Source organism: Bison bison, unplaced genomic scaffold, assembly GCF_000754665.1.
Source record: "Bison bison bison isolate TAMUID 2011002044 unplaced genomic scaffold, Bison_UMD1.0 scf7180017864245, whole genome shotgun sequence".
Taxonomy (NCBI): domain Eukaryota; kingdom Metazoa; phylum Chordata; class Mammalia; order Artiodactyla; family Bovidae; genus Bison; species Bison bison.
This window is the reverse complement of record NW_011494817.1, coordinates 1,321,606-1,345,746: the sequence shown is the minus strand read 5'-3', so window position 1 is coordinate 1,345,746 and position 24,141 is coordinate 1,321,606. Positions and strand designations below refer to the sequence as shown.

Here is a 24,141-nt window from a genome sequence, read left to right as displayed (position 1 = left end):
AAGTAAAATTTTCTTCCTTTTAGAAAGATGTTTGTATAAAAACTATAGCATTCAACTACTACAATAAAAAGTATACTAATACATAATACATCAGATATATATTTCATATATATATGTGTGTGTGTGTATATATATAGAGAGAGAGTCCCCATTGAAGATAAACCAAAAGTTATATGACAGAGAACTTGGCATACATTTCAATACCCTGACTTGCTCACCACTACACCCAGCAATGATTTACTGAGAAGGTGCTGTGTACCAGGAATTGTCCTCTCTTTGAGGACAAAGTGGTAAAGAAAACAAAATCTCAACCCTCACAGAACTTCAATTGCAATCAGAGAGAACAACAATAAAAAGTAAACAAAACAATTCTATATAGGTATAACTGCTATTAAAAATAATGAAGAAAAGTGAAGAACTAGAGTGTGCTGGATAGAGAGTAATTTTAGACATTTTTAATTATGGTGTCATGAATAGCCTCTCTGACTAAGTTGAACAGAGAGCAAAATGAAGTAGGAAAACAGGATTTATAAAGATTGGGGAGGTAGAGGGAACAGCAAGTGAGAAGATTTTGAGGCAGGAGCGAGACTATCATTTTGGGGGACAAGCAAGACCCACTGTGGGTGGAGAAGCCTAAGAAGGGGCGATGATGGTCAGAGAACAGGTGGACCGGCACGTGGAGATCAAACGGCATGAGATACAGATTTTGTACTTTGTCCTGTGTATAATGGGATGCTTTGGCAGGTTTGAGAAGTTACATGATGAGACTGATATGTTAAAGTGATCCTTCTGGTTTCTATAGATAGAACAGAATATAGAGTGAAAAGAAGTGAGAAATCAGCTCGATGTCCATTGTGATGGGCTAGGCTTAGAGATTATGATGGCTTCAAATAGAAAGTAAAACAATAGGACTTAATCATTGGTATGTGTATGTGAAAGAAAGAGAAAAAGATGAGTCCTAGGTTTTTGACCTGTATCAAAATCGGGGGATTGGGACCTATATAATTCAGACTTGGAGAGGAGAATCTTGAAGGATAAAATGAAGTGTGAAGTTTTGTCAATACTATGTCTGATGAGCTCAGAAAAGTCCAGGATGGATACTAAAATTAAAGGGTTGGAGAATCATTTGCATTGGATGATAATCAGACTAAATGAGCATAAATTTGGGAGCAAAGATGGTAAGATAAAGGAGAGAAAGGTGGAAGGAAAATGAGCTTCATTTTGGAACTGTTAAATCTGAGAATCCTAAGAGACATCTAAGTGAACACATCCAAGAAGCTGCTGGAAAAACTAGCCTACAAAACTAGAGAGTTTGGTGTCTGAAGTACAGTTTGGAAAAGCAAAGGGCAGGGTCCTCTAGATAAAGAGCCCAGACTAGATAAAGGAAAGTCTGATAAGTAGACAAAAAATTCCTGAATATTAGTATTAAGTACATTTGAGACCTAGACACAACTGATAACACAAAAGTAGGAAGAATGATCCGAGAGTGATCAATAGTTCCAGTGTTACAGAGAAGTCAAATTAGAGTTACGAGTCATCACCATTGGATATGGTAACCAGATGTTGGTTTGGTTTAACCAAGAAAACCACTGAGGCCCCAATTCTTTGAGGAAGTTCTTTATATCACAGAGGCCCAAGCAAAGATGGAAATCATCATTCATTTACCAGGTAGAACACTCTCATTAGCTGGATACTGGATTCCAGAGAATAAACTTTGACATAATATGCATACTACCAAGACACTTTCCTCGTGGCTCAGCCAGTAAGGAGCCTGCCTGCAATGCAGGAGACCCGGTTTGATCCATGGGTTGGGACGATCCCCTGGAGAAGGAAATGGCAATCCACTCCAGTATTCTTGCCTGGAAAATCCTATGGACAGAGGAGCTACAGTTCACGGTGTCGCAAAGAGTGGGACACGACGAAATGACTTCACTTCACTTCACTTCTCCAAGATGCAGGTGGGATACTCACAGCTGAGGATCCTGTTGGTACCAAGAGCACTGGGACCCAGTGGCTGCCACCTCAAAAGCTCCTCTTGGGATGGGATTCAATTTTTGACAGCTTCCTTGCTTGCTTATGCCACAGGCTCATATTCCTAAGCCCATTACACTGTACAGCCACAGGTTTATAAACTGGGGGCTGCAGGAGCAGATAAAGGAGCCTCAGAGTCTGGCAGCCCTGCCATGAGGGCAGCAATCCCAACCAAGGACTGGATGGTCAATCGCAGAGCAAACGGGGTCTGGAGACGTATGTGGTGAGCAAGGCCCCCTAGAGGGCAGCAGAGTCCTGCAGAAGGGGGCAGAAACACCTAAAAGGGGATGCTTGTGGGCAGTTCCATTGAAGGAGACACAAGAGGGCAATACACACTTTTATGGAGCATGGAATCAAAATTAAAATGTAGTGAATTAAAGGGAGTCAGTAATACAAGAGGTGGAAAAATGTAAGTTGTGTATCAGGCAACAAAAACAAGTTAGCAGGAGGAGACTTGGGCAGAAGTCAATCACAGGAAAGTAACGGTCTCCACTCAGTGCTGTTTATTACCCAAACAGCAATAATAAATAGGTATTATTTGCTGAGAATGTATCATTCATCTTGCTGTCTGCTGAGCTAGATGGTGTTTTAGGCACTAGAGATATAAAGGTGAATACGATACCTTCCTCCCTCTAGATAACGCCTCTCCTTTCAATAGAGCCAGGGATGTAAGCCAACAACGTCAGCAGAGGGTTGGGGGAGGTTTAAGTCTTTGTAGGAGGACTGTAGGAGCACAGAAAAGGAAATAATTACGTGAGAGGGGAAGGGAGAGACCTCAAAGAAAGGATAATATGATGGTATGGATCCTGGTTGTGATTTTTTTTTTTTCCGCTCCCCTTTCTGATCTCTGTAGGTCTTCCCTGAAATAATCCATCTCTTACTGTGTATGCCTCATTCATTTATTCGTTCATCCAGCACATTTCTTCATGCAGCCCTGCCAGGCTCCAGTCACTGCTGAGGGCACTGATACAGACGTGGTCCCTGACCTGGCATTAACTGGCAAGGCAGCGAGCATGCCCCTGCGGGACCGCCCCCTCCTGCCCTCTCTCCAGAGTTGAAGGGGAAAGCTAATAGGTCCTGTGTGAGGAGGAAGGTGACTGGAAAAGAACTATGTCTTTTCTCTTAACTCTCCTGATCACTTAGGCATTCGACAAACAGTGATTGTGCAGTGTGCCAAGCTTCAGCCTCTCGGTCCAGGTGAAGATCAAGGTCCACTGTGACATTTTCCATTTGAGTTCCAGGATCTTTCCCATCCTAGCCACCCACACCGATGGGTGTTGTTACCTTCACCGTGAATGTTGCGTTTCCTTGCTTGCGGCTCCCATGCCTGTCATCCCCGTTAAGACTCTAAGCTCCTTGAGCTCAGAGCCTGTGAATCGTATGTTCCTAATGCCAACTACAGAACTATGCTATGTACCTAGAAGCACAAGATGTATCTCCATATAGCATTTATAATCAGAAGGACCTAGATTGAATCCCAGTATCAGCTTTCATCAGCTGTAGTTGTGAACTGCAGTTCTCTTTTTTAAAAGGTCTTCACGGCCCCGCCCCAGGGTTTTAAGGATGTTTGAGACAATGTCTAAAGACTCCTCAGGGTGCCTGGCACATGTTTCCTCTTATTTTTTGGCTTCTTCTTGATTCTTCTAATTGAGTTTTATTTTCTCTTGTAGTCATCCCTTTGGCAATTTCAGTTATTTTCTTTGATCTAATGCCCTACAGTATAAGCATTATAGTTCGACAGCCCAGAGATGTGTCTGATTTTGCCCTCTGACCTCTGAGCAAGTCATTTAACTACTTTGTGACTCAGCTTCTTTATCTGTAAAATGCGGATGACAACAGTTCTGACTTTATAGTGTCTTTGTGAAAATAAACGCTAAAATCCAATGTAAAACATCAGTGTTGGGAGTTAAGAAACACTGCTCTCATTATTCAAAAATGAAATTTAAGAAAAACTATATAAGTCACACGAAATCATATAGCAAGTAAGTGGTATTGCTAGGAACCAAAACCATGCTGATTCACTCCAAAGCCAGTCCTTGGGGTCACAAAGAATCGGACATGACTGAGCACAGGCGCTCATATCTACATACATACATTCATAGCCTGTCTCAAGAAAACAAGTCCAGTGCCTTCAGAAAAATTTGGAGAAATATTGTATATCTATCTATTCGTGTGTATTTGTATATGATTTTATAGAGACGTGTATTTGTATGCATATATGTGCAGTACGTGTGTATATGTTATACATGCAGTATAATAATGCTGTATAATTGCAGAAATTATTTTATTACATTCTATCCGAATTTCTAGATCACCATGCAACTCCTCGTTCAGTATCTGGTACATAAGTCCTTAAGAAACACAAGAGACTAAACTCTACAGATGAGGCCTTATTGCATCGTTTTTATGTAATGTTTCTTTATCTACCATTATGAAATTAGAACAATCTCAATTAGAGTTTTTGTGATATTAGGCAATGAATAATGAGAAACCTGTTTAGAAAGGGCAAAATTAGTAAATACTTCTATTGTAATGACACGTGATTATAGTAAACCATAAGACATTATCCTAAAACCAGAAGAAACATAATTCCCTTTATTAAAATGATACTATTAAAACAATGGGAGGAAGAATGGAAATGGACAGACAGTCCCTGGCCTGTGATTAGTATCTTGTGCGGTAACATGGAGCAGAGATGGTTCTCTTGACGCTCAGGTAAGAGCGCCCTCAGCCAGCTAAGGATTTGCAGAGAGACCACCCCCCTCTCTGCAGGTGCTGTCCGCACTCTGCCACCGTAACTGTATGGTAAGCATGCCTCTCCCATCCTCATCCCCATGTTCCTATAGGGGCTGGGAACTCCCCAGCCTCCCTTGACCACACTACTTCATCTTGGTCTTGTCAAAAACCAAGTAATCTTTAAACCTGAGTGAAATGGGACCTAAGGTTTTTGTTTTTTGGGGTTTTTTTTTTTGCAATATTTGGAAACACTTTGTGTTCCTCCATAGAAGCCAGAGGAAGAGAAAAAAGAAGGGCATTTTGTGTGCGGATGTGAGATGGGAACAACCAAGGTGAAGGAAGAGGACTAGAGGAAGAAAGGGGGGATACAAACAGAAGAACTCTGCTGAGATACAAAGAACTGGTGAACGTCTGTGTACAACAGAAGGGGAGAGCCCGTGCGGAGGGAGCCACGTTTGGATGAATCGCAGGGCCTCACCTCTGGCAAATGTTCTTGCCTTTACCATCTTCATGGCTACCTGCATGCAAAAAAGCATTTGTTGAGTTGCTGCTATATGCCTGGCCATATGCTAGGTGTCTGTGAAAAGAACAAATGTGCCTTTGGTTCCATGAAATTCACAGGCTAATGAGAAACACAGATCATAGACTAATAAGCAAACTAATATCTATTTATAACTTGAAATGAGGGTATGAAGGAGGAGAATAGAGTTCTAATACAGATTAACAGGGGTGATAGGCTTAGATACAATAGACCATCATCTGTCTCCAGTTCATTTTCAAATCCAGCCTAAATCACAGCTGCCTAACTTAGAATGTGCAGGAGCACATGAACTAGGTCTGGATGGTGTTAAAAATCAAAGATTTATTAAACCATAAGATTTAGTGGAGATGATACATGTCATACCCAGCAGAAGCGCCAATGGTTTCATAAGTATTAGGAGAACATGTGGAGAAAACAAGACGAAGTATTCTGTATCAGAATTGTCTGGGGAAAACCTGCCTGGACACAGAAGTTACTAGAATCACAGATAGAGTAACATTAATATGCACCTACTAAGATCAAGAATTTTACAAGAATTTCACCTGATCCCCAACATTTCCATTTTACAAATATAGAAATTATAACTCAGAAAGCATCAGCAAGTCTTTTAGCGGTGAGAGGGAGGTGTTTGTTTGTTTTTTAGTTAAAATGTATGCATTTCTACTGTATAGCAAAGTGAATCAGCTACAGGAATACATATCAGTTCAGTTGCTCAGTCGTGTCTGACTCTTTGTGCCCCCATGGACTGCAGCACGCCAGGCCTCCTTGTCCATCACCAACTCCCGGAGCTTGCTCAAACTCATGTCCATCAAGTCGGTGATGCCATCCAACCAGCTCATCTGCTATTTTCTCCTTCCCCTCCTGCTTTCAATCTTTCCCAGCATCAGGGCCTTTTCAAATGAGTCAGTTCTTCACATCAGGTCGCCAAAGTACTGGAGTTTTCGCTTCAGCATCAGTCCTTCCAATGAATATTCAGGACTGATTTCCTTTGAGATTGACTGGCTGGATCTCCTTGCAGTCCAAGGGACTCTCAAGAGTCTTTTCCAACACCATAGTTCAAAAGCATCAATTCTATGGCGCTCAGTTTTCTTTATGGTACAACTCTCACATCCATATATGACTACTGGAAAACCCATAGTTTTGACTAGACGGACTTTTGTCAGTAAAGTAATGTCTCTGCTTTTTAATATGCTGTCTAGAATGGTCATAACTTTTCTTCCAAGGAGCAAGCATCTTTTAATTTCATGGCTACAGTCACCATCTGTAGTGATTTGGAGTCTCCCCCCAAAATAAAGTCTCTCATTGTTTCCCCACCTATTTGCCATGAAGTTATGGGACCAGATGCCATGATCTTACTTTTCTGAATGTTGAGTTTTAAGCCAACTTTTTCACTCTCCTCTTTCACTTTCATCAAGAAACCCTTTAGTTCCTCTTCACTTTCTGCCATAAGGGTAGTGTCATCTGTGTGTCTGAGGTAATTGATATTTCTCCCAGCAATCTTGATTCCAGCTTGTGCTTCATCCAGCCTGGCATTTTGCATGATGTACTCTATCAGATCTAATCCCTTGAATCTATTTTTCACTTCCACTGTATTTGTGAGACTTAGAGTTCATGCAATTCCAGGGAAGGGGGAACTCTATTTAAGAAAAAGTTTGAAAAATGTGAATACACAAGTAGGAACAGGGCCTTGCAAGGGACTGCTGTATGTGAGGGGCCCTGATCCTTCATCAGCTTTAAAGCAATCTGCTTCCACGGAGACGCCCTGAGGTGTGGGCTCCTACAGACCCCAGACAGAGAAAACCAAGTTGCTAAGGGCAAATTGCAACTGAGATCAGTGCTGAAAAGGGATCAGGTTTCCAACCTTCTAGGGTTCATGTGAGTATGCTAAGTTGCTTCAGTCATGCCCAACTCTTTGCCATCTGATGGACTGTAGCCCGCCAGGGTCCTCTGTCCATGGGATTTTCCAAGCAGGATACTGGAGTAGGTTGCCATCCCCTCCTCCAGGGTATCTTTCCAACCCAGGGATCGCACCTGAGACTCTTCTATCTCCTGCATTGGCAGGCGGGTTCTTTACCACTAGTGCCACCTGGGAAGCCCCTCTTTTAGGGTAGTAATGATCAAAAAAGTGCGAGGCAGTGGCTCAAGCCAGTAGATCAGAACAAAGGTGAAAGGATTTGAAACACAGCACAGTTACCTGAGTACCTTAAGCCACTTAAAATGAAAAGACAGAAGAGCCCAACAAATGGCCCAATCGGTGTCTATAACCAGCATTTAAGTGATAATATGCATCATGGTTAACCAATCCAGTAACCCTGGGCAAGTTACTTAATCTCCTTGTGTTCTAGTTCTTCCTCATTTGCAAAATAAAGATAAGAGACGTATCTAGTTCAAAGGGCTGTTGCAATGATTAAATCAGTAAAAATTTGGGTATAGACTGTGTCTGATCTATTCCAAGTGCTCAGTAAATATTGGCTCTCACTGTCATTATGACCCAGCTTGGTCTGACTCCAAAGCTTTTCCAATTTCCATGCACAAAAATGTTAGGAAAAATGCCTCCTTGAAAGTTACTCATCTATCTTTAGAAAGAATAAATAATTTAGTCTAAAAATTTCTCAACCCAAAGATGTGCTCAGTCACTAATTCATGTCTAACTCTTTGTGACCCCATGGACTGTAGCCCACTAGGCTCCTCTGTCCATGGAATTTTCCAGGCAAGAATGCTGGAATGGGATGCCATTTCCTACTGCAGGGGATCTTCCTGGCCCAGGGATTAAACCTGTGTCTCTTATGTCTCCTGCATTGGCAGGTGGGTTCTTTACCAGTAAGACCACTTGGGAAGCCCACCCTGAAGATCGCAGCCAGCAATATTAAATTAACACTCCTGCGAGTTTCTTCTGGCTGACCCTGTTCTCCTAAGGAGACCCTCCTTCTGGTCAACATTTTGCTCCTTGCAAACTCCTCCCTCTTGATGTTGCGTAAGCATGTAAAGCACATTAGAATTAGTTTTAAAATCTGTATGTTCCCAAGTTTCTACCGATTGTGAAACAAACAGCAACATCAAGGGAAATTACACAATGGAAAGGCAAAGACTTAAGATGATTCATATCTGAAAACAAGTTCTCTTCGTAAGTGCGATTAAAATACATGCTTTGGGAACTCTCTGGAAGTTCAATGAAAGGCTTTACCCAATACAAAATTTAATGCATTTCCATAATATTGCTGTAATTTATTACACTGTTCTCCAGTGGTTTATTTGTTCTTCTTTTGTATCATTTTTGCCATTTTCTATATCACTGAAGAGAGAAGTCTTTGCAAGAAGCCTTCCAGATTCTGTTATTTCTTTAGAATGAATTCCTCTGAATAGAATTACTGGGTTAAGATGGCTGATTCTTTACATTTTAAGTGCTTATTTGCATTGCTTCCCCACCTGCCAACTTCTACTTCCTTTTATTTAATAGAGGATAGAGCCATATGCTCCCTGGCAGCTTCTCAAATACTTTCGCAACGCATATTCAATTCTGACATTCTTTTTTGGGCCTATTAATCATGCTCAATTTTTGTTTTTAATCTGAAATCCCTGAATGGATCAAGCTGACATTTCAAGTCTGGGCAAATGCTGCTTTTCTGCAGATGGGGACCACAAGATCTGCTGGAACACGTAGTAAAGTACTCCAAAGTATTTACTTCTGTAGCAGCTCACAGAGGGCAGAGGGATGAGACTGAAGTAGCGAATTACTCTGCAGTATTACTTGGTGATAATGAGCCAGGTTTGGCCTTCCCCTTCCCCTCGGAAGATTCACTCATAAGAACTCTCATTCACTCACGTCTAAAATTCTCCTTTGATCAATGCGATTTGAAAGGATGACTCAGGCTTTTGCTTCAGCTCTCTCCAGTATCCCCCACTCCCCCGTCTGTCTCTGCGGTCACACAGCGTCCCATGCGGCAACACTGATGCTCTTCTCAGAGAAGCCTCTGTCACAGGTTTGAGACTTCTGCGTAGTCCTGGGTCTGCAAACTCCTGTCAAAGGGATGGCTGGGGCCCTGGAGGGTGATTTATGCCACCTGGCCACTATGGAGTCGAATCTGACCTTTGGAAAAATAAGTTTATATTGTGCTCAAAACCTCCCTCTCCTGAATACACACTGTTGCTCTCATGTGTGACCTTTTCGGTCCCTCAAATGGGTTATCAAATTATTTAGATAAGGGCATTTTTTCCAGCATAAAATGAAGAAAGTGAGGTGTTAATAAGGAGCATGATTGGAGGTAAGACATCTGGTTTCTAGCCCCATTTCTGTGACTTACCACTTATGGGGCCATGGCCAGACTGGAGCAGCTTTCTGAGCCATACATTTCTTATTTGAAGGATAATAATGACTTTAGTTTATTGAGAGAATTAGATGGTAGAGGAGAAGCTTCCTGCAATATTTTAAATGCTATTCAAATGTATATCATAGTTTCTCTCCTTACTTTATCACTGTCAGGATCCAAAATTAGGATGATCCTAAAGGTACCATGGCAATAAATCTGAAAAATAAAATGCCGTTTTACACTCTGCCTCGTTCATTTTAAAATTAGAAACTGTGAGAAAGTCTAAAAAAGAGGGGATACATGTATATGTACAGCTGATTCGCTATGCTGTACAGCAGAATGCAACATGACATTATCAAGCAACTACACTCCAATAAAAATTTTAAAATAAATAAAGTAATTTTTACAAAATAAAATAGAAGTAGACACTGTGTTTCCAGGTGGTCACTACAGAGATCTCCTAGCATATATCTGTAGGATCGATCCAAACTTTGCCTGGAGGCTACAAGCCTGGTGGTTGAGGAGACCACATAGGAAGAGAGCTGAATGTGCCCAGAGCTGTTATAAAGGTTGTAGACAGGAAAAGTGGGGACGATGACTGGACCAAAGTTAAAATTGAAAACTGAAGGCAGAAACAGCCCGTCCAAAGCCAGGGAGGCAAAGTGAAAGAACAGAGAAATAAAACTGGCTCCTAAACTTACTATAATCAGGCTCAAATAAGACAGTACCTGGAAAAGGGCTTCCCTGCTGGCTCAGCTGGTAAAGAATCCGCCTGCAATGCAGGAGACCTGGGTTCGATCCCTGGGTTGGGAAGATCTCCTAGCGAAGGAACGGCTACCTGTTCCAGTATTCTGGCCTGGAGAATTCATGGACTATTCCATGGGGTCACAAAGAGTTGGACATGACTGAGCAACTTTCACACTTGGAAAAGAATTCCAAAATCATCACTGGGTAAAGCCAAGCGCTCTTTTACATGAATGTGTAACTGCCCAAGTAAGGGATAAGCACACAGAAACACTAAGCTTCGTTTTCTTCATTTTGTGTTTGTTGATACTTTCCTAGTCTAGTGACTTGAAAGGTAACTGAGGGAAATATTTGAAAAATACCTGCTAGCCAATGCCAATTCTGCAAACATGTGACCAAAAACTTTATCTAAGTATTTATAAGTTCTTGGACTTGTGTGGTTCCACTAGTTAAAGCAGTTTGAGAACGCAACAATGAATACATAGTTAGTGACTGGTTATTTTGGGTTTCTGGACTCAGTTCCAAGTATGGGGTGGTCCCCCCACACAAACAAGCAATTCTTTGAACACCAACTGGATGTCCGACAATTCAACTCAATTCTAACCCTACCTACCTGAAGATAACATCAGATCCCACAGGCTAAGGGTTCAGTCCCACAAGTCTACCCTCCCCCTCACAGCTATCCCCAACCAATGACAGACGGGAGGTGCCCACGACCCCTTCTTTGGATGTCAGGACCAGTCCCAAGTCCAAGCTGTTATCTGTATTTCTCTCTGACTGGCCATAAATCAGAGGTTCACATGACCTCCTCCTCGGCTGGATAAATTTGCTAGAGTGGCTCACAGGACTCAGAGAAACACTGTACTTACTAGATCACTAATTTACTGTACAAGGACAGAACTCAGAACAGCCAGACAGAAAAGATTCAGAGAGCAAGGTATGTGGTCAGAGACACTGAGATTCCATTCCCTCTCCAGGCTCTGCATTCTCCCATCATCTCTGCTGCTAAGTCACTTCAGTCGTGTCCGACTCGGTGCGACCCCATAGACAGAAGCCCACAAGGCTCCCCCATCCCTGGGGTTCTCCAGGCAAGAACACTGGAGTGGGTTGCCATTTCCTTCTCCAATGCATGAAAGTGAAAAGTGAAAGTGAAGACGCTCAGTCGTGTCTGACTCTTCGAGACCCTATGGACTACAGCCCACCAGGCTTCTCCGTCCAGGGGATTTTCCAGGCAAGAGTACTGGAGTGGGGTGCCATTGCCTTCTCTGCTGCTGCTGTTGCTGCTAAGTCACTTCAGTCGTGTCCAACTCTGTGCGACCCCATAGATGGCAGCCCACCAGGCTCCCCCATCCCTGGGATTCTCCAGGCAAGAACACTGGAGTAGGTTGCCATTTCCTTCTCCAATGCATGAAAGTGAAAAGTGAAAGTGAAGACGCTCAGTCGTGTCTGACTCTTCGAGACCCTATGGACTACAGCCCACCAGGCTCCTCTGTCCATGGGATTCTCCAGGCAAGAACACTGGAGTGGGTTGCCATTTCCTTCTCCAATGCATGAAAGTGAAAAGTGAAAGTGAAGTCAGTCGTGTCCGACTCTTCACGACCCCATGGACTGCAGCCTACCAGGCTCCTCCATCCATGGGATTTTCCAGGCAAGAGTACTGAAGTGGGGTGCCATTGCCTTCTAGAGTTACACTATTACAATCATTGATCACATATTGAACTATACATTTGATCAACTGCTTCAAGTCTAGTCATCATTTTCGTTGAAGGCTCAGTCATATACTTGGTAATACAAGAAATAATAATCTTGTGAAACAAGCAAACTACAAATGGAATAGTTAATAACATTAGTGGAATTAAAAGTAAATATTTTAGCAATGAGCCTCCCACACCAGTTTTTTTTTTAAAGATTGTCAAAACTAGGGAATGGGTCACTTAGAGCAGAAATCTGATTTTTCATGTGGTTCAAATGTGTTACATTAAAGGATTTACCAGGTACAAAAATACAGCATTCAGTTTGAATTACAGCAGATATCTCCCCGAGATGCTGTAAGGCGTCAAGGGTCTTGCAGTTGTGTAGCACTGCCTTTCTCATCAAAGAGATCTCAGAATTCAATAGGCTAATAGCCCAGTTACTATCATTTAAAGCTTATGAAAGTTGTCAAGGCTTAGATATGGTCAATTACATCCTCCAACCCCACTGAAGGCACACACACACACACACACACACAGCTAAATGGTCATACCAGTAGAATACAGATCTTTGACCCATTGGGATCATAGCAATGGTAGATTGGTTGGGGTTACCTATAATTTGTTAACATGTATGACCTTAAATTCATGGGAATCCCAGGCTACACCTTCGTATCATCCCTGTAGATGTCAAGGCCATAAATTAGTGCCACAAAACCATTGAGTCCCATACCAATCTCTCTCTCTAAGGGTAATAACAGGCATAGTTCATTAAGCACCCAGCCTTGTCTCAAAATTACCAGGTTGATCATTTTTAGTATGATTTAACCATTCCCAACATAGAGGAGCCTTTAAACTTAAATGACCATACCCTGGTGTTAAACATGTAGATTCCCCCCCATAATTGTAGGAGTTTTCTCTCCTTTTACTAGATGAGAAGTTAATTTTTTATTGAGACTTAGCTCATCACTCCGATTGAGTTTAAATGACCCTAAGAGAAAACTTAAATCTATGGCCAGCCTCAGAGCAGGTATTTTTTAACTGGCCAGGTGAGAGGATCCCATCTAGAATTATTATGAATAGATAGAACAGGACTGAACACTCATCTAAAACAAATTTCCTAGGGGGTATCCAATCAGAGCCCTAAAGAAGAGAAATCCACCAAGGTAACCCAGAATAGGTACAGGTATTACCTGTGGATTGGATTGAGTTTTAAACTAGCATAGAATCATGTCCATGATAGAAAACGTGGGATTGATAGGCATAGGTCCAAGGAATCAAGAAAACATTATAAATGATCATACAAGTCAGATCAGCATCTTGGGCAAGCTGTCTGCTTCTGATGTCATCTTCTCCTCCTCCTAGTGTAGTGTAGTTTTGCATTGTTTTAAGGTGAGTTTGAAGTCAGCAGGCCTCTCTATGGACCAGTCCAGCTTAGGGGCCTTTGGAAGTGGGAGTTAACTGAAGAGTGAATTTCCCATCATCTCTCAGTTCAGTTCAGTTCAGTCGCTCAGTTGTGTCCGACTTTTTGCGACCCCATGAATCGCAGCACGCCAGGCCTCCCTGTCCATCACCAACTCCCGGAGTTCACTCAGACTCACGTCCATCGAGTCAGTGATGCCATCCAGCCATCTCATCCTCTGTCGCCCCCTTCTCCTCCTGCCCCCAATCCCTCCCAGCATCTCTACAAGAAACCAAAGTTTCCACACCCATCCTTTGGATTTTTATGGAGGCTTCATTACATAGGCCTGATGGATTAAATCACTAACCACGGGCAACTGAAATCAATCTCTGGCCCCTTTCCCCTCCGTGGAGGTCAAAAGGGTGGAACTGGAAGTTCTAACCCTCTAATCACATGGTTGGATCCACTGGCAACCAAGCCCCATCCTTAGCTGAGTTTCAAAAGTCACCTCATTAACATCACAGAAGACACATTTATCACTCTTAGTACTTAGGAAATTCCAAGAGGTTTTAGAGCTGTGAGCCAGGAATAGTGGAGGAAGACCAAATATATATGAAACACACATTTTGGTGATCTGAAATCTTATAAATCATGATACTGTACTGGTTATAAATGTAATTAGCATAGCTTCTGATAAGTGAACAGTGGTGTTTGTACCATGGCTACAAGGGCCAACTGTTTAGGCATTTTCTAAATCTGGATTACTGAGATCACAATACATCTTTTTACTCAGTCTATCTCCCGCTTCTGTTTTCTATACAAATATAACGCTATGAAGACTCTCATACTTTTTATACACAACAATATGTATAAAAAGGAACACTATTTAAAAGACTATTAAAAAGCAGAGATATTACTTTGCCAACAAAGATCCGTCTAGTCAAGGCTTTTTCAGTGGTCATGTTAAGGTTTTTCCAGTGGTCATGTATGGATGTGAGAGTTGGACTGTGAAGAAAGCTGAGTGCCAAAGAATTGATGCTTTTGAACTTTGGTGTTGGAGAAGACTCTTGAGAGTCCCTGGGACTACAAGGAGGTCCAACCAGTCCATCCTAAAGGAGATCAGTCCTGGGTGTTCATTGGAAGGACTGGTGCTGAAGCTGAAACTCCAATACTTTGGCCACCTCATGCCAAGAGTTGACTCATTGGAAAAGACCCTGATGCTGGGAGGGATTGGGGACAGGAGGAAAAGGGGACGACAGAGAATGAGATGGCTGGATGGCATCACCAACTCGATGGACATGAGTTTGAGTAAACTCTGGGAGTTGGTGATGGACAGGGAGGTCTGGCGTGCTGCGATTCATGGGGTTGCAAAGAGTCAGACACGACTGAGCAATTGAACTGAACTGAACAAATGATTAGGTAAGACTAAAGTATTTGGTAGTAACTTGCTTCTTTAGGATTTTCATAAATACATATAAACACACTCCCTGATAAATACCTTAACATAAACAAATGCCATAAACAACCTTAGAAATTTTGAACTGAGCCTTGGTAGAGAAAGTAATGAAACAAGGTAAGCCGTAGGAGGGTGCTGGCATCAGAGTATCTAAAACATCATGCACAGTTACTTACATCATAAGGAAACTAACCTCACCTAAAGAAAGTTCTGAGGTTCAAGAGGCTAATTCAGTGCCTCAGAGAGACTGTCTAGGACCTACATTCATTTAATCTTCCATGCCGCCATTTTTTGGAAAGTTGGCTTCACTTCTCTCACTTTACAGCATATTGTAACATTGTCAGATATAACATCCAAACAACCGTCCACAGCAAAAGGGGCCATGTTTTCCAGTGTCTTATTGATAAGACTAAAAAAATCATTAGAAATCTCCAGAATACCCCCTCTCATGATCACTGGCTGACAATGACAAGTAACATTGGTTACCATTATCATCTCAGTTTAACTCGAATGCAAGAATGGAACAGCTTGGTGTGAAGAATGGGATAATGTGAAAGAGAGGCAAAAATATTTTTTAAAATGAGGATCTTTTACACAATCTTCTGTGTTTCACCTGACAATCATTCTCCCTACATTCTTGCTTACTCCATAAGCTTCCTGCCCAATGTTGCTCTTTCACTTTTCCACCCAAACTTTCACAAACCTCCAGTTTCAACCACTCTACTCCTATTATCACTCCAACTCTGAGAGACCTAATGTCATTTCTTATGAACTTGCTACTCTTTCCTCCTCCCCAGCTGAACATTTTCCCTTAACATGATTCTCCTTTCATTCATTCGTTCATGTACGCATGCATTCATCGAACAAACATAATCGCCTGCAATAAGCTCAGTACTGTCACAGTGCTGGAAGGATGGCAGTGAAGAAAACAGTCTAAGATCCATGACTTCACAGAGTTCACATGCTTTTGACGATTCTGCTGGGAAAAAACAGACAGTAAATAAAACAAATAAGTAAAAATATAAATTACGATGGATAAGAGAAAAGCAGGAAATGGTAGGAAGAGCAGGAAGAGTGAGGTCACAGTTGCATTTTTTAAACTGAGTAGTCATGGCAGGCTATATTGCAACAGTAACATTTGAGAAAAGATTTAAGGGAGATCCTCTCTCAGGATATTTGGGATAAAAGCCCTGAAAGCAGAGGAAATGGCCATAGCAAAGGCACTTCAGTGGGAGGATGCCCAGGGTCTTCAAGGAGAAGAAAGTGAGCAAGAAGGGAGAAAAGAGTAAGTTATGGGATCAGAGAGATAATAGAGGATGGAGAAGACTGTATAGAATTTTGTAAACCATTATAATAAATTTAGATTTTACTCAGGCAGATGGGTAACTAGTTGAGAGCTTTCAACAGAGAAGTATTATAAAAATAATTTTGTTTTCAAAGGATTATGCTGGTTGCTGTGTAGAGATTGGGTTGGGTTGGCTTGGGTTGAGTAAGAGGAAGGGATTAGTAAGGACAGAAGCAGGACCAGTTTGGGAAGCTATTGTAATTTTCATAATAAAAGTGATGGTGGCTTGGACCAGAGTAATAAATAGAGGAGGTGGTTAAAAATGGCCAGGTTCTGGGTATGTTTTGAAAATGAAGCCTGCGGTATATGCCAACTGGTTAATGATGAATTATAAGTGAAAACTGTGTGTTCTTTCCTCCTTTTTTCCTGTAATTATCTCAAAACACTATATTAGTTTTTCTCTTTCCCCAAACATCTTTCATTTGTTCTCTTTTCCTTGGTCTCTTAACATAAGTCTACAAAGTTGCTTCAGTTTCCATTTATTGAAAAAAAAAACCAAGCAAAATAAACAACAACAAAGCCCTTTGAAGATCTGATAACCCCTCAAGTTACCTTTCCATTTTATTCATTTATTCATCCACATACTCATTCACAAGTTTTACTCACTCTGATCATTTAATTCTCCAGTTTTCCAGATTTATTCTTAGTCTTGGCCTCAAAACTCTGCCTTCTTGACAGCAATTTTGGTGTGAAAATCTTTCTTGGGTTTTCTGACATTCAAAGTGATTTGTTTTATAATAACTTCAATAATTCTTATTTTTTCTGTACTTTATTGGCCAAAAAGACTCTTTTCTCTCATATCATTTTGCACAGCTCATACATATGTCTATCCTGAATAAGAGAAAATAGATGAAGAAAAATAAGATTTAAATTTACTTTGTAAATGGGATGCATTTATGATCATTTAAATGAGAGATTTCCTTAAAGAACACTCTCCTACACACTAACTGTGCAGTACTTCTCTCCTGCTCCACTGATGTCCATTTCATATGGAATTTACACAGAAAACATACATGAAATTTCCAACATTTTCCATGATCCTTTCACTGACTTTTTAATTTTATTAATGCCTTCAGTTTGTGCATCATTTAAAATAAGGTATGTGCTTCAAAAAGCAATCTTATACATAAATAGACCAAGGGATGGTTAAACAGTTTATCCCTAAAACATGCACTTCCTGTTTTTCAGGTGTGTATAAGACAGGGAAATAAGCTTTAAGTCTTTTCTTTGGATTAAAGACATTTGGAAATTATTATTAAGGGAGTGGTTAAATGCAAGTGGTCGAATAGGAGATGGCAAGAGTGAACATGGACATTTTAGAAATCAGTGAAATAAAATGGATGGGAATGGGGAAATTTAATTTAATTCAGATGGCCATTATATCTACTACTGTGGGCAAGCCCTTAGAAGAAGAAATAGAATAGCCTCATAGTCAACAAGAGTCTGAAATGCAGTACTTGGGTGCAATCTCAAAAACAAACCACTCAGCATTAAGGCCTAGAGCTGACTGTGGCTCAAATAATCATCTATTTATTGCAAAATTCAGATTTAAGTTGAAGAAAGTAGAGTAAGCCACTAGGCAGTGTTCTTGCCTGGAGAATCCCAGGGACAGGGAGCCTTGTGAGCTGTCGTCTATGGGGTGGCACAGAGTCGGACACGACTGAAGCGACTTAGCAGCAGCAGCAGCAGAATAAAGTAAAATATGTGTACTGTGGTTTCTGCACATCAGATAAACTATGTCCCTGTGGATTTCACTAAACTGAATGATACCTAGTGTGGTTTGAGAGTTAAAGAAATACAGTAAATGGTGTGTTTGGTGAAGAGGCTGAAGATGAAGGTGGATCTAAGGACATGCCTCCCTCTACAGGCCTTTCATAGAACATTACTTATCCTTCAGCATCACATATTCCTCAACGCACACGGCTGGGAGTTAGCAAGTCCATACTGCCTCCAGACACATTCCACATGTCATGTAGAAACGCAAAAGTGAAAAACCACCTTCTTTGAGGCTCCTGACATCTAGTTATCCATCTATCCTTCAACTTTGTTTAAAAGTACCATCTACTGGGTAAAGAATTTCTGTCTACTCCAAGCTCTGCTACCATTCTGAGTTACTTTAATGGCTATATAAAGGGCAAACTAGGGCTTCCCAGGTGACTCAGTGGTAAAGAATCCATCTGCCATCTTTCAATCCCTGCGTCGGGAAGATCCCCTGGAGAAGGAAATGGCAACCCACTCCAGTATTCCTGCCTGGAGAATTCCAAGGACAAGGGAGCCTGGGGTCACAAAGAGTCAGGCATGACTTTTTAGCAAGAAAACAGCAACAAAGGGCAAACTATCATCATAGGCTCATTTCTCAGTTGTAACGATTAGCTTCTAATACAATTAGAATCATCATTTTAGTCACTCTACTTCTGATAAATGTATTACCCGAATCTCCCTCACATAAGTAATAGTTATTTCTAATATCAAATTCTCTTTTCCTTCTAGCTTTAGGCATCATCTCCACAATATCTGCTATTTCACCTAACATACACACTTTTGTTTGAATATATTCATTTTATTCTAATCTTTCATCTCATTCTGCATTCATTTACCCAGTTTGAACCACATAGCCTGTATAGAAATTTCAATATGTCTAGTAGATTTCTAAAAATTTCCAATGTCTAGTAGACACTGATAGAAACAGAGGAAAGGAAATAAAGAAATGGAATTTTTATTCAAATCATTATGGGCAAATTACATTTATTATCCACCCCTGTATTTTTTTATTTTATTTATTTATTTTTAATTTTGTCACCAGATAAACATGGTCTCTTGTAGAACTAAGAGGAACTAGAGCTTTCTGAACAAAGGAGATACAAAAGGAACAAAAATAAAAAATCTTTACAGAAGGTAACTAAAGCTAATTTCAGAACAATTCATTCTTAAATATTTAAAAACTATTATGACAGTTTTTGATACCAGAGTTATGGCATAGAAACCAAAGTGTCAAAGCTATACTGAGATCTGTAGCATAGATCTACAAGTCTAAACAGTATGAAGAAAAAAACATATTGCAGATTGAAGAACCCTGAATTCAGCATCTAACATATAGTAGGCACTCAAAAAGTGTTTATCAGGAATGCTTACATAAACAGTGTTATAGAAGTTTTTGAACAGGTAGACTGAATATGTAATTCCCTTCCCTCAACCATCCCATAGTTTATCTGCTTTCTGTGGGTACCTTCAACCATCCTCATGGTATTTGCAATCATCTGTATGCTGACGGCTCCCAAGTACGTAAGAATCCCCTAACTTCTGGATTCTTAAATCCACGTGCCTACTAAATGTGTCCAATTGTATGGTCCACCAGCTCATATTCCACAATGAAGCTTTTTATTTCTGCCTCCAAATATATACCTTCTCCTATATTTTCTTAACTTAGTTAAGTGCACCACGCAAGGCAGTAACTGAGGTAGCATTCTACACTTCTCTGTTTATCAATGAAAAGTGAAAGTTGCTCAGTCGTGTCCAACTCTTTGCGACCCCATGGACTATACAGTCCACAGAATTCTCCAGGCCAGAATACTGGAGTGGGTAGCCTTTCCCTTCTCTAAGGGATCTTCCCAACCCAGGGATTGAACACACGTCTCCTGCATTGCAGGTGAATTCTTTACCAGCTGAGCCACAAGGGAAGCCCAAATTCATCAATAATCCTACTCATTTTACTTCCCATATATTCTTGAAACTGTTATCTACTCTTTCTCCATATCATCACTACCCCAAGGAATTATCTCATCATCTATTGCATGACTATTGCAGTCGAATGAGTCTATTTCAAGTAGTCTATCTCAAGTCTGTACTCAAGTCCACAGTATTTTATCTAAATGTCAACTCTATGTTTTTTTCTTTAGCCTTAAGATCTCACAGTGGAATCTTACAACATACAGTATAAATTCATCCATAAGCTATGTTTTATATCCTGCTCCATCTACACCTGTATTTTACTTTGTCTTATTTTACACTTGATTGGCTCAGTGGTAAAGAATCTGCCTGCCAGCACAGGTTAGATCCCTGGATTGGGAACATCCCCAGAGAAGGAGATGGCAATCCACTCCAAGATTCTTGCTTGGGAAATCCCATGGACAGAGGAGCCTGGCGGGGTGCAGTCCAGAGGGTCACAAAGAATTGGACAGGTCTTGGCAGTTAAACTACCATCACAGTCGGCGGTAGGGTTGGGGGTGCCGAGGGGGAGAAGCACTGTTTCCCTGTCTACACCATGCTGCTAAGACTCTCACGTGTTTGTGCTTGATTTTTTTTTCTGCCTGCTTACCAGTCTCTTCATACTGTATTCCTTCTCATCTTTGACGATTTACCGTAGGATCATATCTTGCTAAAGTTTTTCCAGCCCTCCTAGTATGGGTTAAGAGTCCTTCTTGAATGTTTCTACAATAAAACTTCTCACTTTCTTTAAAAATTATCTGTTTACAGTTCATCATCCCACTCCAGATTGTGAATGTATCGGTGAGTTACCCACATGCTCCTTATCACAGTGCCTTGCACAGAGTATTCAGTAAATAGGAATGCTGTAAATTAAACCCAAACCAGAGAACACAATTTAAAGTTAATAAGTCATCAGTTCAGTTCAGTCGCTCAGTCGTGTCTGACTCTTTGCGACCCCATGAACCGCAGCACGCCAGGCCTCCCTGTCCATCACCAACTCCCAGAGTTTACTCAAACTCATGTGCATCGAGTCGGTGATGCCATCCAGCCATCTCATCCTCTGTCGTCCCCTTCTCCTCTTGCCCCCAATCCCTCCCAGCATCAGAGTCTTTTCCAATGAGTCAACTCTTCGCAGGAGGTGGCCAAAGTACTGGAGTTTCAGCTTCAGCATCAGTCCTTCTAATGAACACCCAGGCCTGATCTCTTTTAGAATGGACTGGTTGGATCTTCTTGCAGGCCAAGGGACTCTCAAGAGTCTTCTCCAACACCACCGTTCAAAAGCATCAATTCTTCGGCGCTCAGCTTTCTTCACAGTCCATAATAAGTCATAGTCTTGTTTCCAAAATTATTGACATTGTTACTTATATGGAAGTTGAATGGAAATAAGATGAGCTTAGGAATCAGAGGCACAAATTCTCATCCTGAGTTCCCCATGCATAAACCACGTGAGCCTGGGTTTACTCATGTTCATCCTCAAGGCCTGCCTCTTTAGGATGATAATAGCACCCACGCTTTAGGGTAGTTTTAAGAACTGAGGATAATATAGCAAAAAGAACCTGGTACACTCAATATTCTGTTGTCACTATTTCTTTTTTTAGGACTTTTGAACATGGAAGTATAGTTGATTTACAACGTGTGTAAGTCTCTTGCGTATAACAAAGTGATTAAGGTATTTACATGTATATATAGTTATTATTTTTATTGTGACCTTGAAAATAATTACAAAGCAATTTGAAAAGTGAGTCAATATTTGTAAAACACTTAAAACAGTCCTCACAAGTACGTGCATGTGTGTGGATACATGTGGATATGTGCGTGTGTGCCTAGGTTTTAGTAGGTGCCTAAAAGATATATGAACTTATTACAGAAGAGAAATAAATTTCACTGACATTGTATTAATTATACATTCTGAAGAGCTTCAACTATTTTTAGTTGATGTTTTTTATTTTTTAAATAAGCTCAAAGAGAAAGAATTATGCAGTTGCAGCAGAGACTATAAAAGCATTATTAGCTACTTTAAAGTGTACATTATTGTTGAATGGAATAATGCATAAGTGAATGAATGAAAATGTGGTCTATTTAGGCATCTGGTAAACATACTTACACTGTAATTATAGTTACAGACAGGAAGAGGGAGGCTCCCATCTGATAGCAAAGATGAGCTTCCCAGTCTGTAAGTGACAGTCTGTAAATTCACCTTACTCTGAAAACAAGAACTATTTGGAAGTTCCAAATAAATCTAATGTATCTCTTGCTTTACTAGAATTAAGTTGGGACTTGTATTTCTTTATAAAATTTTTTACCAAAACAGAATGGGTTATGAGAGAATAGAATGTTTAGGATCTGTTTCATAAGCAGGGGCACTTGGCAGTGTGTGTGTGTGTGTGTGTGTGTGTGTGTATACATAAGCAAGACAGACAAACAGAGACAGAAGTTTTTGAACTGGAAGTGTAGATGTCCTAAATTATCTATTAAAATATTTAAATTAACTGGAAATTAGCCTAACAGAAGATATTAAAAAATAATTCAAGGACCCCTTTGTAAGGAACTGTGAATAATTCTATTGTTCTATTAACATTCTCTTAATTTCTAAAGCCATGCCCTGGCAGTGTGACTAAGTTCACAAATAAATACAACATGTTTTCTACTGCAATGTGACGACTGGTACTTCACAAGGGATCCTCTTCTGAGGTGTTTTCTTTGGTGCAGTAAAGATTGCTCAATCTGGTCTTTAAGTTCTTTTCCTCTCTTCTTTATGGCCTAGACCTAAAGTTACTGAGTACATACTGCCTTCTCGCCTTCCTTCTCCCAAGAGACGGTGAGCTCTATGAGGTAACGCCTGTGGGTTATTATCTCTCTATCCCCAGGACAAAGCCCAATGCCTAGAATTTAACAGATGCTCAGCTAACATCTACCAAAGACGCTAATCCATTTTGCTTCACTTAAAAAGCCATTTCACTTTCATTCAGATGCTAAATACTTTTTAACATCTTAGAAGAAAACAAAGTTATGAGGAAGGCCTTTATCCCAGGACAAATAATGATTATAATTTTATTGCTTTTTGTTTTATTTAATATTAATATTGAAACAGAAGGAAAAGAAATTTTTCTAAAAAGTGACTATATTGAGGGCAAACAAGTCTTCTGAAAGTAAGACACTCTATCACGACCTGCTGAATGTCAGGAACCTGGATGGCGTGGCACCAGATCAGGCTCCTGATTTAGGAGGGAAACGTAATAAACACAATAAATCTTAAGAGTCTTGGATGCTTACAAGCTCCATGGACGATTCCACCCTGCTAGGTAGGCTTGTGATTCCGGTCAAGTTAGTTAAGTAAGTCTGTTTCCTCATTTGGCCAATGGGGATCACAGTGCTTCCCCCGCAGACTTAAACTGATGAATAAAAAAGAGATTATTTCTGTGAAAGCATGTAGGCTCTGAAAACTGGCATACAAATACAAGGGCTCATCTTGATGCACCACGTAGCTGACACATGTTGGAAGTGCCATATTTTAGTTGAAACTTCTAGTATCTTCCAGGAGTGCTGAATTGCAAACTCAGGTAAAAGCTGTTTGAGCCACCCTCCACAATCCAGGCAGCTCAGTGCTGACTGTTACACGTCAGTTTAACGGTTATATAAACCTCCTACACTGAAGGAACATCTCTTTTCTCTTTTAGCATCACCAGTTTCCAATATAACACACAGACATAGTACTATTCAGTGAAGCTTCATTATTGATACTTTTTAAACTAGGAGACAACACATTATAATAGCTAAAGTGTAGGTTCTAAATTTAGCTTCCTGTGTTCAAATCCTTGATCAGTCTGCTCAATCCTTATAATCTCAGGTTTCTGCTTCGGTAAAACAGATATAATAAAAACAGAGGCTCTGCCACGAGTTGTTGCCAGGACTGCATTTAGGTCAAATGCCAGCATCATGGCTGACACATGGTAAACATTAAATAAATTCTAATTTACTGACATTCATCTTTTCCTTGCTGCTGCTGCTAAGTTGCTTCAGTCATGTCTGACTCTGTGAGACCCCATAGACGGCAGCCCACCAGGCTCCCCCTTCCCTGGGATTCTCCAGGCAAGAATACTGGAGTGGGTTGCCATTTCCTTCTCCAATGCATGAAAGTGAAAAGGGAAAGTGAAGTCGCTCAGTCGTGTCCGACTCTTTGCGA

At 40.7% G+C, this 24,141-nt stretch overlaps 1 protein-coding gene across 1 annotated transcript in view; it reads left to right on the top strand.

Moving 5' to 3' along the window:
* GRM5 (glutamate receptor, metabotropic 5) overlaps positions 1–24,141 on the top strand; it is a 629,334-nt gene that overhangs the window by 581,662 nt on the left and 23,531 nt on the right. The gene's annotated exons all lie outside the window — the stretch shown is intronic.